The following is a 13,568-nucleotide window of genomic DNA, read 5'->3' on the forward strand; positions in this document are numbered from 1 at the left end:
GTGGAATATTGTACAACAATGAAAGTGAGTGAACTATAGCCAAACAACAATATGAAAACTACCTGAAACAACCAAAAAGCCAAAGTGTAACATCCTGGACAACGTAGTTCCCTGTGATACAGCACGGAGCAGGGAAAGGATGGGAGATGGTTCTGAGAGCAAACAGGAAACTGACCGGTACACACGGGAAGTTGGGTTTGAGTGCAGCTCCTCTTCCTGGTGAGACAGATGGGTGTGTGGTCCAGTCAGCCCATTTCCAGACAATCCAGAATAAGTTCCTGGAGTTATTTTTCATTTATCCACTTTGTCATTCTACAATATATTTCCCTGTCCACTCTTTACCCCCTCTATTTACCCACTCCAACGGTCACTCCTTCATTTATCAGATAGTACATTGGGTGCTATAGAGACTAGAAGGAAGTATAAGATGTGAACTCTGTCCTCTGGGAGTTTAGAATCTAGGTTTTATTTTGGGGGAGGGGGCGCCAGAGCAGCTTGTGGGATCCTAGTTCCCTGAGCAGGTATAGATCCCAGGCCCTCCGAAGTGAGAGCGCAGAGTCCTAACCACTGGACCACCAGGGAATTCCTCCTAGAATCTAGTTTTAAAGGTAATACTGATGCTGAAGTGCCACATTCATTTGCTCATTAAAAAAATGTTATCATAAGGTAGCATACTAAGTATCCTGGGAACTTAGGCCAGAAAGAGATTGCTTCTGACTGAGGTAGACAGGGAGATTTCTAGGAGAGAGGTGAATTTCAGATATATTTTAGAAAATGGCTAAGGTTCCTGTGGGCACACATGGGGAAAAGCTCATGAATAATAATAACTCATGATGGTAGAGAACATAAGGGAGGTTCAGAAAAGGGCATCCAACAGGGGTGGATTGAAAGACAGCACACATGTAGGGAAGAATAGGGAGAGAAGAGTAAAAAGGAAGGTTGAAACTGTATATCGAAGAATTTGAAAGGGATGCTAAGGAGTTTTAACTTCAATTAACAGGTTTTGACACGGGAATAATTTGGTCAAAAATGTTATGGAGAAATAAATTGGCAGTAATAATGCAGATTAGCTTGGAAAAGGGTGTCTGGAAGCAAATATGTTTATTAAGAAAAAGAGATTATGTTAACTACTTCATGGGAATTCCCTGGTGGTCCATTGGTTAAGAATCCTCCTGCCAATGAAGGGGACATGGGTTCGACCCCTGGTCCGGGAAGATCCCACATGCTGCAGAGCAACTAAGCCTGTGGGCCACAACTACTGAGCCAGTGATCTAGAGCCCGCGAACCGCAACAACTGAGCCCACGTGCCACAACTACTGAAGCCCATGCGCCTAGAGCTCCTGCTCCGCAACAAGAGAAGCCACTGCAATGAGAAGCCTGAGCACCTCAACGAAGAGTAGCCCCTGCTCGCAGCAACTAGAGAAAGCCCGCGTGCAGCAACGAAGACCCGACGCAGCCAAAAATAAATAAATAAATTTTAAAAAAACAAGGTAATTTTCATTATAGTTATTATTATATAAAAGTAAGTGTGATTAAAATACACTGTGTCTCAGCAGTGAACAATATTTACATGAATATAACAATGTAAACATGAACATTGAAATAATCAAAACTCCTATATTGGGAGGATGGAAGTACAGAGAAAGATGACTTCTCTTTTATGCTGGTTGAGTTTAAGCTATACCTGATGGGACTCCAGGTGGAAATGTCAAAAAGCTATAGGATGTCAAGCTAGAGGTACACATTTTTTTAGCAATCTGCTTGAGCTGTGAATGTGGGTAAGATTACTAAAGTGGACAGCGTAGAGACCAAGTTGAAGACAAAGAGCAGAACTATGACCCTCTTTACAGTCCAATGAAAGCATTCAATAAAGATGTAAATAAGCAGTTAGAGGGAGAGGTACTTGAAATAGGAAACTTTATGGAAGAAAGGGGAAAAGACATTCTTAAAAAAGGTGTAATAGGGCTTCCCTGGTGGCGCAGTGGTTGAGAGTCCGCCTGCCGATGCAGGGGACACGGGTTCGTGCCACGGTCCGGGAAGATCCCACATGCTGCGGAGCAGCTGGGCCCGTGAGCCATGGCCGCTGGGCCTGCGCGTCCGGAGCCTGCGCTCCGCAACGGGAGAGACCGCAACGGTGGGAGGCCCACGAACTGCAAAGAAAAAATTAAACTAAATTTATAAAAAAAAAAAAGGTGTAATAATATAAAATATTTCAGAAAGCCCAAGGAAGATGAACAAAGTCTCTTGGTTTTGTTTTTTATTCTTTATTTTTATTTTTTTTTGCGGTACGCGGGCCTCTCACTGCTGTGGCCTCTCCCGTTGCGGAGCACAGGCTCCGGACGCGCAGGCTCAGCGGCCATGGCTCACTGGCCCAGCCGCTCCGCGGCATGTGGGATCTTCCCAGACCGGGGCACGAACCCTCGTCCCCTGCATCGGCAGGCGGACTATCAACCACTGCGCCACCAGGGAAGCCCTATTCTTTATTTTTTAAATATGGGTGAAAAGATATATTTAGAGTTAGCCATCTGGACTCAGTTTAGATGATCCCAATTTTGTTGGCAATATTCAAAGCACCATAGTTAGGAGCCAGTGGAACATACGCCTTCTTCTTTCCTTTAGGCCTGATGAGAGTGTTGACCTTGGCCACATCAGTGTCACAGAGCTTCTTCACAGCCTGTTTGATCTGGTGCTTGTTGACCTTGACATCCACAATAAACACAAGTGTGTGTTATCTTCTATCTTCTTTATGACTGACTCAGTGGTCAGGGTGACCTTGATGATGGCGTAATTGTCAAGCTTGTTTCTCCTGGGTGTGCTCATCTGAGGGTATTTGGGCTGCTTTTTGAGCTTCAGTGTCTTAGGCTGTTGGAAGTTGGATGACATTCCTTTCTTCTCTTTTATTGCGGCTGTGGATGTCTTTCATCACTGCCTTCCTAGCCTTCAAAGCCTTTGGCTTTAGGAGGGTAAAGAGCAGGGACTTCCGTCTTTCCTTTCGGCACCACCTTCCTGAAAAGCCAAAGGCTCTTGGTTTTCGTGGTAAGGAAGTCACTAGTGACCTTCTACAGAAGAGTTCCGTTCGGTGGCGGGGGGAAGAAGAATTAGGGAATAGGGTAAAAGGCAGCAATGTGAGAGTCTTAAAAACTTCTTGGCATTACATGGGGCCAAAGTATCACTCCAGGCATTGGTTATTTACTGATTGGAAAAAAAGTGTATCATAACTTAACAGTGGGAAGATCTGGCTGTTGCCTCCTTAACTCAGTAATTGACGTTAGCATCACTAAAAGTGAGACAGTTAGAAGTGATGTGCACAAAATGTGATGCAATATAAAGCACACAGCACCAACTATGAATATTCCCAACAAAAATATTTAACTTGAAATCAGCCTTTATATCTCATCTCCATTTTACAGAAAATACAGGGGTAGATGAACCTCTAATGACACCAAAAAATAAACAATCAGACAAATCCAGAAAGTGGGACATTAAATAAGGACAATGGGCCCAGTCTCTTCAACAACTCAATGACATAAAAAGAGGGTGGAAAGCACTGTTGAAATCAAAAGAGAATTAAGCCATCCTAAGCAATGCATGGTCTTTAATTGAATTTTACTTGAAAAAGACAGCTGTAAAACACACTTTTTGAGATCACTGGGAAAATTTAAATATGATGTGTTATATAAAATGAAGGCTTTATTATTAGTTTTGCTAATTGTGATGATGATATATTTTTTCTGCACCCTAAACCTAACCCGTACTGTAACCCTAAGCCTAACACTATCCCGTACCCTACTCCTAAACCGTACCCTAACACTAACTTGTACCCTAACATGTACCCTAACCCTAACCCGTTACCATACCCTAACCTATGATGACATTTTTAAGAGATGCATTCTAAAGTTTTTAGGGGTAAAATGTCAAGATGTCTATCATTTGATTTAATATTTCAGGAGAGGAAAGATGAAGTAAATATGGTCAATTGTTAAATCTGGGTGCAAGAATATAGGTATCTATTATGGTATTCTACTTTTCTGTATGCTTGAAAATTAAAATAAACTTAGTGGTAAAAAGAAAGTGATGAAGTAGCAGCTTGAGGCAATAACTGAGTCCAGGTTGCTTTTACTGTGGACATGTTTGCAAGCTAAAGGGAAGGAGGCAATACAGAGAGAGAGAGAGGAACAGATGGAACAAAGCCAAAGAAGAAATGGGATAGGATGGAATATAAGGACACATGAAGAGTTTAGACCCAGAAAGGAAGATCAACACCTATTCCTCGGAGACAAGAGGGATAAAAAAATAACGAGTGAAGAGATGAGAACATTCTCAAGCGGAGATAGCCAAAGTGGGGAATGGCCTTCCACTGGAGGAAAGCTAAAGGTGGACTAAGAATAGTGAAGGTAGATTTGGGAACTTGAGGAGAATGAGAAAGTTCTGGAAATGCTGCTGGGTGAATTCTGTAGGGATGCACTTCTGAAGAGAGGTGTTACCCAGATGAAGTTAGATATCATCTATTTATAGTGCACCCAGTCTGCATGATTTTATAATTTCCTTCAGGCATGCTCATCAACCTGGAAATGGAAGAAAAACCAGAGAATGCTAGATCTTTCCTAAAGTGGACGAAGGGAAGGTGACAATCCCACAAATCAAATAGGTGAGTGTAGGTGTTCCTAGGTTTTTAATAAGCCCGTACATAACTAGCCGCTCATAGGAAACACCCTGTGTGGGGCTTTGAGTCCCCACAAAGACAGGAAGGATAGTAATAGACTAGCACAAGAAGGGATGAAAAGGCTAGGAAGTCATGTCTGCTGTGAGTGAAGTTGTGGGACAAGTAGAGGGAATGACAAGTAGTAGTCATGACAGAAAGCAGAGAGGGTGAACGTTTGAAGAGCAAAATTCCAAGTGGTGTTGAGGTCCCAGGTATGGCCATACCAAGTCATGACTGAAGTAGAAACTAGTCAGCCAAGGGACTTCCCTGGTGGTCCAGTGGTTAAGAATCCGTCTTGCAATGCAGAGGACGCTGGTTCGATCCCTGGTCAGGGAACTAAGATCCCACGTGCCGCGGGGCAACTGCACACCACAACTACTGAGCTCGCTTGCTCTGGAGCCCATGCGCCACAACTAGACAGAAGCCTGTGCGCTACAACAAAGAGCCTGCGTGCCACAACAGAAAGATCCCACATGCTGCAACTAACACCCAACGCAGCCAAAATAAATAAATGAATATTAAAAAAAAAAAGAAAGAAACTAGTCAGCCAAGTTATTAGAGGAAAATGCACTTGGATGTAGTTGGCAGCCTCTAAGATCACCCCCAAACATCCTCCTGCTACTTGCACCCTTGTGTAATCCCTCCCCTTGAGCATAGATTGGATTTAGTGACTTACGTCTAACAAATAAAATAAGGCAAAAATAATGGACTGTCACTCCTGAGATTACAGAAAGACTCTGGCTTCCATCTTGCCTCCCCTTTCTTACTTTTTCACTTGTTCGCTCTATGAAGCCATATTGTGAGCTGCCCAATGGAGAGACCAACCAGGCAAGTAACAGCCCGTGAAGACACGAGGCCCACCACAAGTCACACGGGTGAGCTTGGAGTGGCTCCTCCCCAGCCCAGCCTTAGATGACTACAGCGCCAGCTGACACCTTGACTGCAGCCTTATGAGAGACCCTGAGCTACAAGATCCAGATAAGTCTTACCCAGATTCCTGATGCACAGAAACTGTGAGATAGTAAATGTCTGTTATTTTAAGCCAGTAAGTTGGGATGATTTTATATGCAGTCATAGATAACTAATACAACGGGTATTGATATCTTAAGGAAAACAGGAGACAAGATAGAAAGGAAAACCGTGAGCCACGAGCAGCAGTCATCATAAAGATGTAAAGCAGAGCTTCTCCAGCTCTAATGTGTACACAAATCACTTGAGAGTCCTGTTAGAATTCCAATTCTGATTCAGTAGTTCTGGCACCTGAGGGTCTATAGTTCTAACAGGTTCACAGGTGATGTTAATGCTGTTAGTCCTTTGAGAAGTAGGGATCTAAAGGATCAGCAGAGATACTGATTTTCTGATAGCAGTATGGGTAAAAGGTGAGTCAGGAGAGTCCAAATCAATATGCTTGTGGAGGGGGTCAAATTGTTCAATAAAACAAGGAAGCAGGCTAAAGCATACATAAGCCAGGGCCTAAGATGAGGCCAGAGAATAACAGAAGGATCAAATGAGTAGATCAGTCTGTGAGAAAACGTAAAGCATTAAGTATTGTGTAAGACTGGCTTTTCTGGGTTCCCCATGGTATAATGTTTGGATAGGTCTCTCCCCGTTAGGGAATGGGATTCATTCTTCTCTCTCTCTCTCTGTCTCTCTGTCTCTCTGTCTCTGTCTCTCTCTCTCTGTCTCTCTGTCTCTCTGTCTCTCTGTCTCTCACACACACACACACACACACACACACACACACACACACACACACACACACACACACACACACACACACACACAGATATACAATTGCTCTTAATATCTATCTACATCCATTTAATAAAACCTGATATAGAAGGTCATTAGGGTAGATGAAGAAAGAACTTCATTCATTCACTCATTCCTTCATTCATTTAGCAACTCTGCACTGAGCACTTACGTCCTAGGCATTGAGGAAACAAAAGCGGACGGGGACCCTGTCCCTGTCCCAACTATCTAAACAGCAGGGGAGACAGGTACATCAAGAACTACTAGGATACGAGTGATTGGTGCTACAACAGGTATAAAAGTTATGCTAAGCTGGCTGGGTGAGTGGTTAATTTTTCCCAAGGGCCCAGGGGTAGAAGAAGCTTCACAGAATAGGTAAGGTGTGAACTGGGCCCTCAGAGGAATAGACATTGTTAAAGGGGATCAGGGAATTCTAGGCAGGTCAATTTACAAACAAATCTCTCTGAGACCCCCTTCCTCGTACCAATAATTTACACAGCAACAGACTTCTAGTCTTTGTTTGGTTTCCTTTGTGGGAAGAGAACTCACAAACAGGTCAACATAAATATCACCCCACTTGGCCTCTACATTTCTCATTGTAAATGATTAAACTGATTTTCTGACACAAATCAGATTCACGTGAATTTGGGATGCATGAGTCAGTTTTTCTTAGGTCCTGACCAATCCAGGGCAAGCCAAGATTGAGGATCTAGATTTACAAAGACAGCAAACCCAGAGAATCTAGAAGGGCAACATCTTTGACCACCAACCCACTCCTCACCTGTACACAGTGCATTCAATTAGTGATAATATTGTTTAATGAAAGATACAAACAGAACATACTGTAAGATTTAGGGGATTTAGGTCAGGGGAAGAGTCCTGAAAGAGAACTGGGAAGAGACCTAATGAACACATTTGAACACATACTAAAGTTTGGGTACTTCAGCCACGTGGGCGCACTAATAGTGGGCCTTCAGCACCATGCTTTTATGCCTTTGACGGTGACAAATACCAATAAAGAGAAGAGAACTCGGTGAAATGTTCCTGGACCCTCTTTGTACATAAGGTCAGTTTGACATCACACACTAATGTTCTGCTTGATCAAGTCTGACCAGTTTCTCTCAGTTAATAGGGCAGTTCTTTTCCTGCTCTGTGACTTCTCAGTGGTTTTGAGCTGCTGCTCAGCAGTCCCTGATGTGACCACGGGCCAAGGGTGTATGTGCATCTACGAGCACACTAAGTACAGCCATAGGCTGTGGGCTGCCTGCCCCATCCCCATCCTGACTTGAATTGATGCAAACACTGACATCCCAGCATAAAAAAATCTGTCACCGTGTCCTTAGCCCAACCTGTTGTACTGGGGTCTTAAGTTTTTAAGTTCCGCTTCTAGTTTTCTCTTCATTGTATAAAATCCCATGTGAGTGCCCCCAGAAGAAAATTCCAAGGGCATTATTTTCCCTGTTTAAATTTTTATGTCACACTTAAACAGAAAATCTGATTCACATACAATACCAAACATTTTATTACTTTTTATTACTATCTAGTCTTTGTCAGTATGTACATGCGTATTTTTACAGAGGTGAAAGCAGGGTGTTCATTATCCTGTTTGTTGTTTATTTCACATTTCCCACCTTTAGACACATGCTCATGCCTCAACACAGACCAGATTCTTATTGTTTAAAGTAGGTATTGAGTATTCCAATGTATTGATAGAGCAGGTCTTGCTTAGCCCTGCCCTTTATTGTTGGGTTTTGGTTTGTTTCCAGTTTTTTAATATTGTGAATAAAACTACTACATACATCCTTGTACAAGTTGCCCTTTTCTTCCTTTCAGGTTATTAACTTATAACACGTTTCCCCAAGGAAGGATTAACGAGCCAATGGGGGGACAGTGAGGAATCACCAAAGGATTATAAGCAGGGAAAGGGTATGATCAGGTTTTCATCTTTAAAGTATCTGTCCAGTGAGGGTAGTACCTACCACAGGGTTACTGTGAGCATTAAGATAAGGACAAGAAGGTGAAAGACCAGTAAAGAAACTCTGCAGATACAGATTATTATACTGAGAATTTGGGCAGCAAGTCTATCTACCAAAGTCTAATCATAGTTAATGGAAGATTATTGATTAATTTAATCCCACACTCAAAGTATTTTTCTTGGTTTCTTATTTTATCTTTGCATGCTAAGGCTAATGCTGTGCCATGAGAAGCAGTGAATCCCAACAAATAAATATTCAAAATAGACCCATTCTTTATCCCGTGGGCAAATACCTGCTTTAGGAACCCAGGCCTGCCTCAAAAGCATGGAGGTGGCCCACTCTGAAGCATGACAACTTCTGTGACCTGACAAAGAGAAAGGAGACATTTTCTAGTCTAGACACCGGCTTAAGGGACAGCGCCTCACATTTCTCTTCTCTCTTTTCATTTTATCCATTGTAATCCTCTTATTATATTTAAGTCCTGTTTTTGTGTCTTTCTCTTTTCTTAAATGCTCAAAACTTCCTGGCTTCACCATCTCTAGACTCTATTTTCTCATCTGGAAAATAAGGAGGTGAACTTGAAGGATGTCGTCTGGAATTTGGAGCTCTGACCTCAAGGGTTCTATGGTTCTGTCCACTCTCTCTAGATGGCAAGGCCCAGTGTCTTGTTGCTGCAATTTCCCCACACCATGAACCACTGGCTCTTTAAGAAAATCTTTGTCAGACTGTGGCATCCAGATCACCTTAAAGCAGGCTAAAAATGCAGATTCATGGGCTCCAGGCCTGCAGAATCAGAATCTTAGCAGTAAAGCCTGGGGAAGCTGCTTTTATTTTATAAAAGACAAATATGTATTCAATACAAATGGTCACTGCCTTAGAGGAACACCTCCCCTGCAACTCCCTTCACCTTCTAGTCACTACCTCTTAATTTTCAAAGTTCTGCCCTCTAGAACAGGTCAAAACAGTCACATCAGAATCGTATCAAAGACAACAGGTTCAAATGATGGGACTGGCAGGCATTAGATGCATAAAGAAGGCCGTTTCAATCCCACTGATTCTCAGTCCTACCTCATCTGCAATTGCCTACCCTACTACCATTAAGGTTGACACTAAATGTGACATTTCAAGACTGTCATGGATTGAATTGTGTCTCCCTCAACCCTAAATTTATATGTTGAAGCTCTAACCCCCCAGTACCTCAAAATATTTATATGAACTTACTTAAAAACAATGTCTTTACAGATGTGATTGGTTAAGAGGAGGTCGTACTGGAGTAGGGTGGGCCTCCAACACTATATGACTGGTGTCTTTATAAAAAGGGGAAATTTAGACCCAAACAGACAAAGCACACAGAGAAAACACTATGTGAACATGAAGGCAGAGATCAGGGTGATGCATCTACAAGTCAGGGAAAGCCAAAGATTGCCACCAGATGCTAGGAGAGAAGCACGGAACAGATTCTGTCTCCCTGCCAACATCTTAATCTCACTCTTCTAGCTTCCGAAACTATAAGACAATATAGTTTTGTTAAGCCACTCAGTTTGTGGTACTTTATCATGGCAGCTCTAGCAAATGAATACCCAGACCTTGGTTACATTCCTGGCTTAGTCACAGCAACTAGGCTATCACTTCAGCTACTCTGGGCTGGGCTGTGCCATCTCATCAGAAAGACAGAAAATAGGCTGTGTTCATTAGAAGATGAGTGTTGAATGAGATCTGTGTGAAAGCACCTGTGAAGTATTGACTGTTAGTGATGTTATTATTTACCAAGTGGCCGACTGGGAACTGCTTTGGGAAAATCATAAAGGAATTCCTTGGTAACCAAGACTTATTATTCACTATGTATAAAGATAGGCACCAGATTGTAGGTGCCTTCAATTATCCAAAATGTGCTGTTAGCATAGATGAACTCCCTCTGCGCTTGTCCAAAGGCAATCCCTCTATTTGTACGTACCAGACTGCATCCCCCCTCACCTAGTCAAGGACAGCAATCTAGCATTTTCCCCTTTCCCTTCTAAAATCTTCAATTTTCTCCTCCCATCAACATATAAACATGCTATTATTTCTCTCAGCGTAAAAAAACCCTTCTTTAACCCTCCTTCCTCTGTGAACTACCCCTCATATCTTTCCTCCCCTTTGCAGCAAAACTTCATGAAGGAGTTGCTATAACCCCTGTTTCCAGTTCCTCTCTTACCATTTTTAATTTTTAGGAAACTTTATTTTAGACATTCAGAAGTGTGCAGAAAATCCTAAGTGCTCAGTTAATTTTCACCAAGTGAACAATCCTGGTAACCAGCACCCAGGTCAAGAATTAGAAGATCATCAACACACTTGAACTCACCACCTGACCCCTCCCAGTCAGTAACCCCAAGGTAACCAGTCTACTTACTTCTAGCACCGTTGATTAGTTTTCCTGTTCTTGAACTTCAGACAAATAGAATCATGCAGTGCGTACTGCTTTGTATCTGGCTTCTTTCCCTGAACATTGTATTTTGGAAATTAGTTCATGTTGTTACGAATAGCAATAATCCACTCATTCTGATTGCTCTAGTCCAGAGATGGGCAAACTTTTTCTATAAAGGACCAGATGATAAATATTTGAGGCCTGTGGCCATAGGATGTTAGCACAACTACTCAACTCTGCTGCTGTAGCCCACTAAAGCAGCCACGAATATTATGTAAACAAATGGTTGTGTCTATGTCCCAGTGCAACTTGTTGAAAATAGGCCCTGTGCTGGATTTGACTCTCAGGCTGTAGCTTGCTGACCCCTGTTTAGTCTATAGTATTCCCTTGAATGAATATGCTATAATTTATCTACCCATTCGAATATTGATGGGTATTTGTGGTATTTCTAAGTTTTGGTTATCCTATTTCATACTTCCTCTCTTCTTGTGCTTTTAAGTTAACTTTATTGAGGTATAATGTATACATAATAAAATGCACCCATTCATTCATATACATATATATATATATATATATATATATATATATATATATATTCATATATTCCAATCTGGATTTTCCCCATCACTCCAGTAAAATGTTTGTTAACAAAATCACCAATGATCTCCATGTTGATAAATCCAATGATCTTTCTCAGTCCTCATCTTACTTGACTTTTCAACAGCATTTGACATAGTTGATACCCACTTCCTCCAGGACATACTTTCTTCACTTGGTTTCCAGAATTTAGCATTTAGGTGGCCTTCCTACCTCTGGTTATTCCATCTTGGTCTCCTTTTTCGAATACTTTTTTTCTCATAATCCCCTAATGTTGGAGTATTAAGCTTGAAGTCATACTACCTGGACCTCTTCTCTATACATACTCACTTCCTTCGTGGTCACAACCAGCCTTTGGCTTTAAGTATCATCTGTATGCCAACAACTCCACATTTACCTCCATTTATCTCCAGACCAGACTTTTCCTCCGACCTCCAGACTTGTATATCCAACAACTTGCCCCACATGCAGTCTTCTTCATCTTGATGGTTATAGTCATCTGACTCATCTTTTTCTTTCTTTCTTTCTTACACACCACATCCAATCCACAGCAACTCCAACTGGCCCTACGCTCAAATTCTACCCAAAATTTGAGTACTTCTCACCACCTCCACTGTTACAATCTGGTCTGTGCCAGCATCCTCTCTCTTCTTGATAACTGAAATTGCATTCTCTCTGGTTTTCTCATTTCCACTCTTGCAGTCAACTTGCAACACAGCAGTCAAAGTGATCTGGTTATAACGTAAGAGAGAACTTGTCACTCCTTTGCTCAAAGCTCTTCTAATGGAATCCCATCTCATTCAGAGTAAAAGTCCTACAGTGTAAAAGTAGAAGCCCTGACAGTGGCCTACGAGCCAGCACATGATCAGGTCCTTGCTACCTCTCCCGATCTTCCATGGTCCCCCGCCCCCGCCATCCTTCACCCACTGCTCTAGCCAACCTAGCTTCCTACTATTCCTCAAACATACCAGGCACACTCCCGCCTTGCTGTTTCCTTTGCCTGGTGTGCCCTTTCCCCAGATGTCCACTTGGCTGATCCTTTCAATTCCTTCAAGTCTTTGCTCAAATGTTACCTTCTCAATAACATCTACCCTAACTATTCTACTTAAAATTGCAACCATCCCCAAACACTTTCAATCCCTCTTATTCTACTCTTCTTTTTTTTTCCCATTAACACTGAAAAACCTCCTCATATACACCATATAATTTACTTATTTATTATGTCCATTGCTAATCATCTATCTCCCCATGCTAGAGTACAAGTCCCATGTGGGCATGAATCTCTTTTTTTCTCACTGATGTATTTCAATCTCCAAGAACAGGGCCTATCACACAGTAGGCACTCAATAAATATTTGCTGAATGAATGAATGATTTAGAAAATGGGTATTTTTATTTCTCTTTAAAAAGCATTAGTCTTATTTTTTTCGTGCAAATCCTCATCCTGGATTGGAATCTAAAGGACTCATCTGTCAAGTTCCCAGTGAGTGGTTTGGCAATTATATCAACTACAAGCAGGTCCCCTTAGGTCGATAGACACCTGAGGCTATTTATTTTATTGGTGAAAGCTTGGTGTGAGAGCATTTTGGTCCAGTTCACGAAAGCAGCAGTGTTCTAACCAGCAGCTCCAATAAATCTTACACATTCTTGAGCCCATAAGTCCTGGCCTCTTGCCTCTCTACACATCCATTCATCCAACTAAGAAGAACCTCTTGTTGGAGCACACAGGGGCACTTGATTAGTATGAGCTATGGGAAGGAGTACAATCTTCTTTCCTTTCTGTCCTGGGGACAAGACTTCAGACAACCAACTCTTTGCTTAGGACACACGGACTCTGATGAGAAAGACTTTACATCTCTTTCCACATATACCAGATGGTTTGGCCACTGTCCAGAGACAGATAAAGTTAACACACAGAGCCCTTCACTGATATAATCTTATTCCAAGGCAAGCTGTGTTTACTTCTGGGACTGGCAGTTACTACATGGCCATCAAAGTCTATAGAAATTAGTGGGCTGAGAGATGGTTCATTCAAAGTAGCATGTTTCCTATAATAATTTTCTGATTCCAATCTTCCTACCTATATCTCTTGCTCATCCACTACACTAGCAGTTTCTTATAGCTGGGACTATGGTTTA

General features: G+C 42.0%; 1 pseudogene; it reads right to left on the bottom strand.

Annotated features, from left to right (window-relative positions):
* Positions 1-2,536: 2,536 nt before the first annotated feature.
* On the bottom strand, positions 2,537-12,552 carry LOC103087215 (60S ribosomal protein L23a pseudogene; annotated as a pseudogene).
* Between the last annotated feature and the right edge of the window lie 1,016 nt (positions 12,553-13,568).

Source organism: Lipotes vexillifer, unplaced genomic scaffold (genome assembly GCF_000442215.2).
Source record: "Lipotes vexillifer unplaced genomic scaffold, Lipotes_vexillifer_v1.1 scaffold602, whole genome shotgun sequence".
NCBI lineage: Eukaryota > Metazoa > Chordata > Mammalia > Artiodactyla > Lipotidae > Lipotes > Lipotes vexillifer.